Here is a 5,532-nt window from a genome sequence, read left to right as displayed (position 1 = left end):
ATCATACGATCATCGTCACCAGTGGTTCTGACCCCGTGTTAGGCAAGTGGTGAGCTACTCATTGCAAAGATGTAAAAATGTACAACTTCAACTTTTGCCTTCACTAACCCATGAGCTTTTTATTTTGTTTCTCATCTGTAGAAATCTTAAAGCCTTCATCTTGAACAGACTCAATAACAGATCTCCATTGTGTCTCTGGCATCAAATTCCAAAATGTAAACCCCCTCTGAATTCTTCCACCGCAGTCCACTGTTTGGGAAGTTTTCCTGTTCAGGGGAATGCACTTGCCAGTGTGTCAACTGTTGTTCCCAGCATTCGCTCTGGCACTGCACTCATTTTCCTTCTGATATTGCTCACTGTGTTGCTGTGATCATACAGTGACTTGGTGTCGCACGGCCAGGAAAATGATACAGATCAAGGGTTTTGCATTGTTGAATTCAATTGTCAGTTTAGCCTTATTTAGGATTTTGAAATTGTCTGTTGTGTACACAGGTGCGTGTCAAAAATATCTGAGTGGAAGAAAGGTGTTCTGAGTAATGACATTGAGCACTATGCACTCTCCTCCAGTCTGGAAAACAATTCCTCACAGACAACTTTACACCTCCTGCTGTCACGGGCTCTTCATTCCATTGACTTCAAATCTTCATAGAAATCAACAGACCTTGTTACATCGTCATTTCTTCATTTTTGTTCAGATCACTGTGAGCACAGAGTCACAGTGGGAGTGTGTTTGCCCCACAACTCAGAGGTAAGACCGTACTCTTGGAACCGTCCTGTACTATTTATCATTTCACCAATACCAAGGAGAAATATCTGCTGCTCAGCATAATTTACGCAATTCACTTATTCGTAATGTCAAATGTGCCCCTGGCTTACGTGACGAGGTGGCCGAGAGGTTAAGGCGATGGACTGCTAATCCATTGTGCTCTGCACGCGTGGGTTCGAATCCCACTCTCGTCGCTGTTATCAAGGATTTTCAATTTTGCTATCTTTGGATCATCACAGCTGTCCAATGGTCTGTTTATATGCATCGACGCAATAATAAAATCTCAAAGAATAATTTGAGTCTTTTGCCTAAACTACAGTGAAATGTAGATTGAAATGGGACAATGAAAAGGAACGCGATTGTCTTTTCCAAGTCAAGTTGCTGTGAACTTTCATCGTATGAAAGAGATCCAGGAGAACCAAATAACGAGAGATGCGAAGTGCATGTTGATGCATGCGATTCTTAATGAGTGTTTTGTCAGATGAAATTTGTAGCAGTTGGGTAGAAGTGATTCATCTTGGTGAAAAGAGCACAGAGAGACAGCACGAAACAATGGAGATATTTCAAAAGTGGCAGGGGCTAGGTGTAGGGGCACCCGAGAACTGGCTGTAAATGCACAGTAGAGAATTACCGATGTGGGTACCGTGCATGGGCACAGACAGACTTACACATTGGTCTTATCCTTTCCCCCTTGCTCTCGCCATTAATGAATGCTGGACATAAGACACATATAAACACAAGATGTGGGAAACAAGCTCCCTCTCGTTATGCACACACTTGATGCATCATATTGAACTATGAACAACTGGAGAAGTCAGCAAGTTAACTGCAGGGACTGAATCTAAACTGTGTATCAATAACCACAGATTTATGCAGCATATTTGTAGGGGGTGGTGTAATTTTTAAATCATTAACTGCTGTAGTAAGCACATAGTAAGTACAAAGCCACCATTTTAGTCTTCTCTACCTTGTAGTAAGCACGAGCAGACACTCCCCCAGATTTTCATGAATGGAACAATGGAAACAGCTTTCCTCGTGGCTGAGGGACCGCCCACAACCACGGCTGTACGTCATCATCCATATAAGGGAGAAGCGGGGAACTCGAACACTGATTGGCTGGGTGAATAACCAAATAATCTCATCCATCAGGAGGACAGTGGGGAACTTTAACACTCATTGGCTGAGACAGTAGAAGGCCCCGCCCACTCCTACATGTATATAACGTGCGGGGATTACAATCTGTGTGTGTGCCTCGTGGGAAGCCATTGAGGTAACACCCGGTTCTGCAGAACTGAATAAATAGTTTTGGACGAGCTCCTCCGTGTCTTTGTTCTTGGGAAGGGAAGCAGAGTGCCTGATGGGGGGGTCGCAGAGTCCCCTATCCTGCACAATTGGGGGCTCGTCCGGGATGCAATAATTATTGCCGGGGCTCTCTTCGGCTCGTGGATCAAGTCTGATACAAAAAGACGCGACTGGTATATATTTATACTGCTCACTGGATCGGCTTGTTCCGTCAGCCGTCGGCCAAGAGAGTGACCCGGCTCATTAAAATAATTTTGGATCCCGAGAAAAGGAACACACGGACGAGTGTTGGGACGACCGGTTAGTGACTATACGTGGGGGTACACACATTTAAAATGGCCAGACAACTCCGTGCACGGATCAAGGTAAGAGATTCTTTTGTTCTTCCTTGTTGGCCGCGTGGTTTTGACGGTCTTCTGTGAAAATGCTTTAGGCGTTTAAGACCAGGACCGAAGATAAACCACGGGAAATTGTGGTTTTGACGGTTATCTGTGAAAACGCTTTAGGCGTTTAAGACCAGGACCGAAGATAAACCACGGGAAATTGTGGTTTTGACGGTTATCTGTGAAAACGCTTTCGGCGTTTAAGACCAGGACCGAAGATAAACCACGGGAAATTGTGGTTTTGACGGTTATCTGTGAAAACGCTTTAGGTGTTTAAGACCAGGACCGAAGATAGACCATGGGAAATCAGACTTTTAGGTCCACTAAGGACAAGTCAGGGAGGACTGTAAATGAAAAAGAAATACCCCCCGATAGTCCACTAGGTCGGAAATTGAGTTTATGGACGGAAAGCAGTAGGACAAAGGACTTAAAGAAAGAGACTATGATAAAATATTGTTGTTTTATATGGACCAAAGAACCTATCCGCGCCCCCTCGGTAGTTTGGCCCAAGTATGGGTCTGATGAAGACTGGGTGTGTCAACTCCTAAACATATATATGTTAACAGAAAACAACCGTTTGACCCAGAAGAGAGCAAATACGCCGCCGCCTGGTTGGCGAGTGACTGCGGGGACCCCACAAGTCTCTACCTCTGATTCCCCAAACAGACCCGAGAAAGCCCCAGAAGTCTTGGGACGTCCTCACCGACGGTTTGCCCCCTTCTGCCCCGCCCCCGTATGTACAACCCGCGCACGGCCAGGCGTCCAGCGCGGACCTCCCTCCTGCGTCGGATAATCCCGGTTCCCGGCAGGTCATGCTCAGTGAGGGAGAGCCTGCTGGGGGGGACACAGGAAGGGAAGAAGAGCCCACCCCAGGCATTAGGAGATCAGCCCGAATTGAGATGCGGAGAGATCAAGAAGAGAGATTGGGTGCTGAGAGGGTGAACAATGTTGAACAGATGAACCCTTTACGAGAGGTGCCGTTTGGGAACGAACGGACCGGATTCGTAGTACAACCTTTAAATTCTGGGGATATCCGACAACTCCGTAATGAACTACCCCGTCTACTGGACGACCCTGTCAGTGTGGGAACACAATTAGATCAATTTCTGGGGCCCAGTATATACACATGGGCCGAATTGCAGGCCATGATGAGAATACTATTTAATTACGATGAAATTGTCATGATCCGGAATAGTGCAATGGCCATTTGGGATAGGGAGCATCAGGACGGCCCTCAGCGTGGAGAGCAGAAGTACCCCTTAGAGGACCCCCGGTGGGATCATAATGCCGAGGGGGGATGGGCTAATATGATAGACCTCAGAAACCTTATAATCAGGGGAATCAAAACCTGCGTGCCTAAACAGCGGAATTTAGCGAAAGCATTCGAAGTTGGACAGAAAAAGGATGAATCCCCGAGTGAGTTTTTAGACCGTTTGCGGGAGTCCATGCGAAAGTATTCAGGTTTAGACCCCGATGGGGAAATAGGCAAGGGCATGCTTAAGGTGCACTTTGTGACTAAGTCATGGCCTGACGTTCAGAAGAAATTACAGAAAGTGGAGGATTGGGCTGAAAAGATGTTGCAGAATTATTACGGGAAGCACAGAAGGTGTATGTTCAGAGGGATGTAATAAGGGAGAAACAGAAGACAAAAATGATGGTGGCAGCCGTACGGGAAGCTTGTAAATCCACCGGAGTGGGGGAAGAAGGTTATGGGATGGAAAGAGGAAGGTCGAGGGAAAGTTGGAGAGGGAGAGGAGCGAGACGGGGCAGAAGTGGGAGAGGAGGATCTTATGGAATCGAACGGCCTCAGGCGGCCGGATGTTACCATTGCGGGAAACTGGGACACTTCAAGAGAGATTGTCCCGATTTTAAAAGGGAGCGAGAAGGGATGTATGAAAAGGAGCGCGAACAAATGGATTAGGGAAGTCAGGGGAGGATTGGAACACGGGCCTACCAAGAACCCCTGGTAAATTTACGGGTGGGCCCATTTAGACAAGATGTTACTTTCTTAGTTGACACAGGCGCCGGCAGGTCCTCAATCCCCCTCCATCCTCGGGGGGTTGGCTTCCAGGCTAAAACATTAAACATTTCAGGAGTAAAGGGTGGGGTTTTCAGTGCAAGAATATTTGAACCACAACCCTTGCGGCTGGAGGAGGAGGAGCTCTAAGTGGAACTCCTTCACCTCCCGCACCTTCCCTATGGGTTGTTGGGACGGGATTTAATAGTCCGTTTCGGACTACGAATAGAAGTGGGAGAAGAGGAAGAATTAGCCATTACCATGTCATACCTTAGTGAGTCCCGATTGACAGAGATAGACCCTAGGGTTTGGGTCGCCAAAGGGAACCGGGGGGGGCTCCCAATTCGACCTGTGGAGGTAAAATTAAAGCCCCAGAGCCCCGACGTCAGAGTGCACCAATACCCCATCTCTTGGGAAGGGAGGCAGGGCCTGAAGACAGTTACCAAATGCCTACCCCTCGCCCTGTTGCAAATTCGCACCCAGCCAAGACGGGATTTGGGCGTCTCCCCTTACGAAATGCTGTTTGGCCTCCAGTTCCATGGGCCGAAGGGAGAACCTCCCTTATTCGAGTCTCGGGACATGTTTGTGCAAAAATATATGGTGGCTCTGGGGTCTGCTCTATCTCGTTTACGCCAACAGGGACTTTTGGCACAGACGCCGCCCCTCGAGTTTGCGGTGCACACCATCAAGCCGGGTCAGTGGGTCCTGATTAAAAGCTGGAAGCAACGCACCCTCGAACCAACTTGGGACGGTCCCTTCCTAGTACTTTTGACTACCGAAACGGCTGTCCGCACGGCCGAAAAGGGCTGGACACATTATACTCGGATCAAGGGACCGGTGCCACAACCGACGGAGGACAAACAAACCTCTCTGACAGAGGCATCTAAGGAACAGAGACCCTGAGAACAGACTAATTGGACTTTGGCGAGTTTAAAGGACTGTGTCCTCCGGCCGGACACGAGTGTTGCAACAAAATGCAGTCAATCGTATTGTTAACTTGCTTTGCCATTATCCTTCGGCTGGGTCAGAGTGTGCGTGTTACCCAATTCGGCCTCTGGGAAAAA

General features: G+C 48.0%; 1 non-coding gene across 1 annotated transcript; it reads left to right on the top strand.

Annotated features, from left to right (window-relative positions):
* Window positions 1-878: 878 nt before the first annotated feature.
* Window positions 879-960, top strand: trnas-gcu (transfer RNA serine (anticodon GCU)). The gene has a single exon. It is a non-coding gene; the product is annotated as a tRNA-Ser (tRNA).
* The last annotated feature ends 4,572 nt before the right edge of the window (window positions 961-5,532 follow it).

Source organism: Chiloscyllium plagiosum, unplaced genomic scaffold (genome assembly GCF_037043375.1).
Source record: "Chiloscyllium plagiosum isolate Xiang-an unplaced genomic scaffold, Cpla_swu_hap1 HiC_scaffold_51, whole genome shotgun sequence".
Taxonomy (NCBI): Eukaryota; Metazoa; Chordata; class Chondrichthyes; order Orectolobiformes; family Hemiscylliidae; genus Chiloscyllium; species Chiloscyllium plagiosum.
The sequence above is the reverse complement of the archived record's forward strand: the minus strand, read 5'-3'. Positions and strand labels throughout refer to the sequence as shown.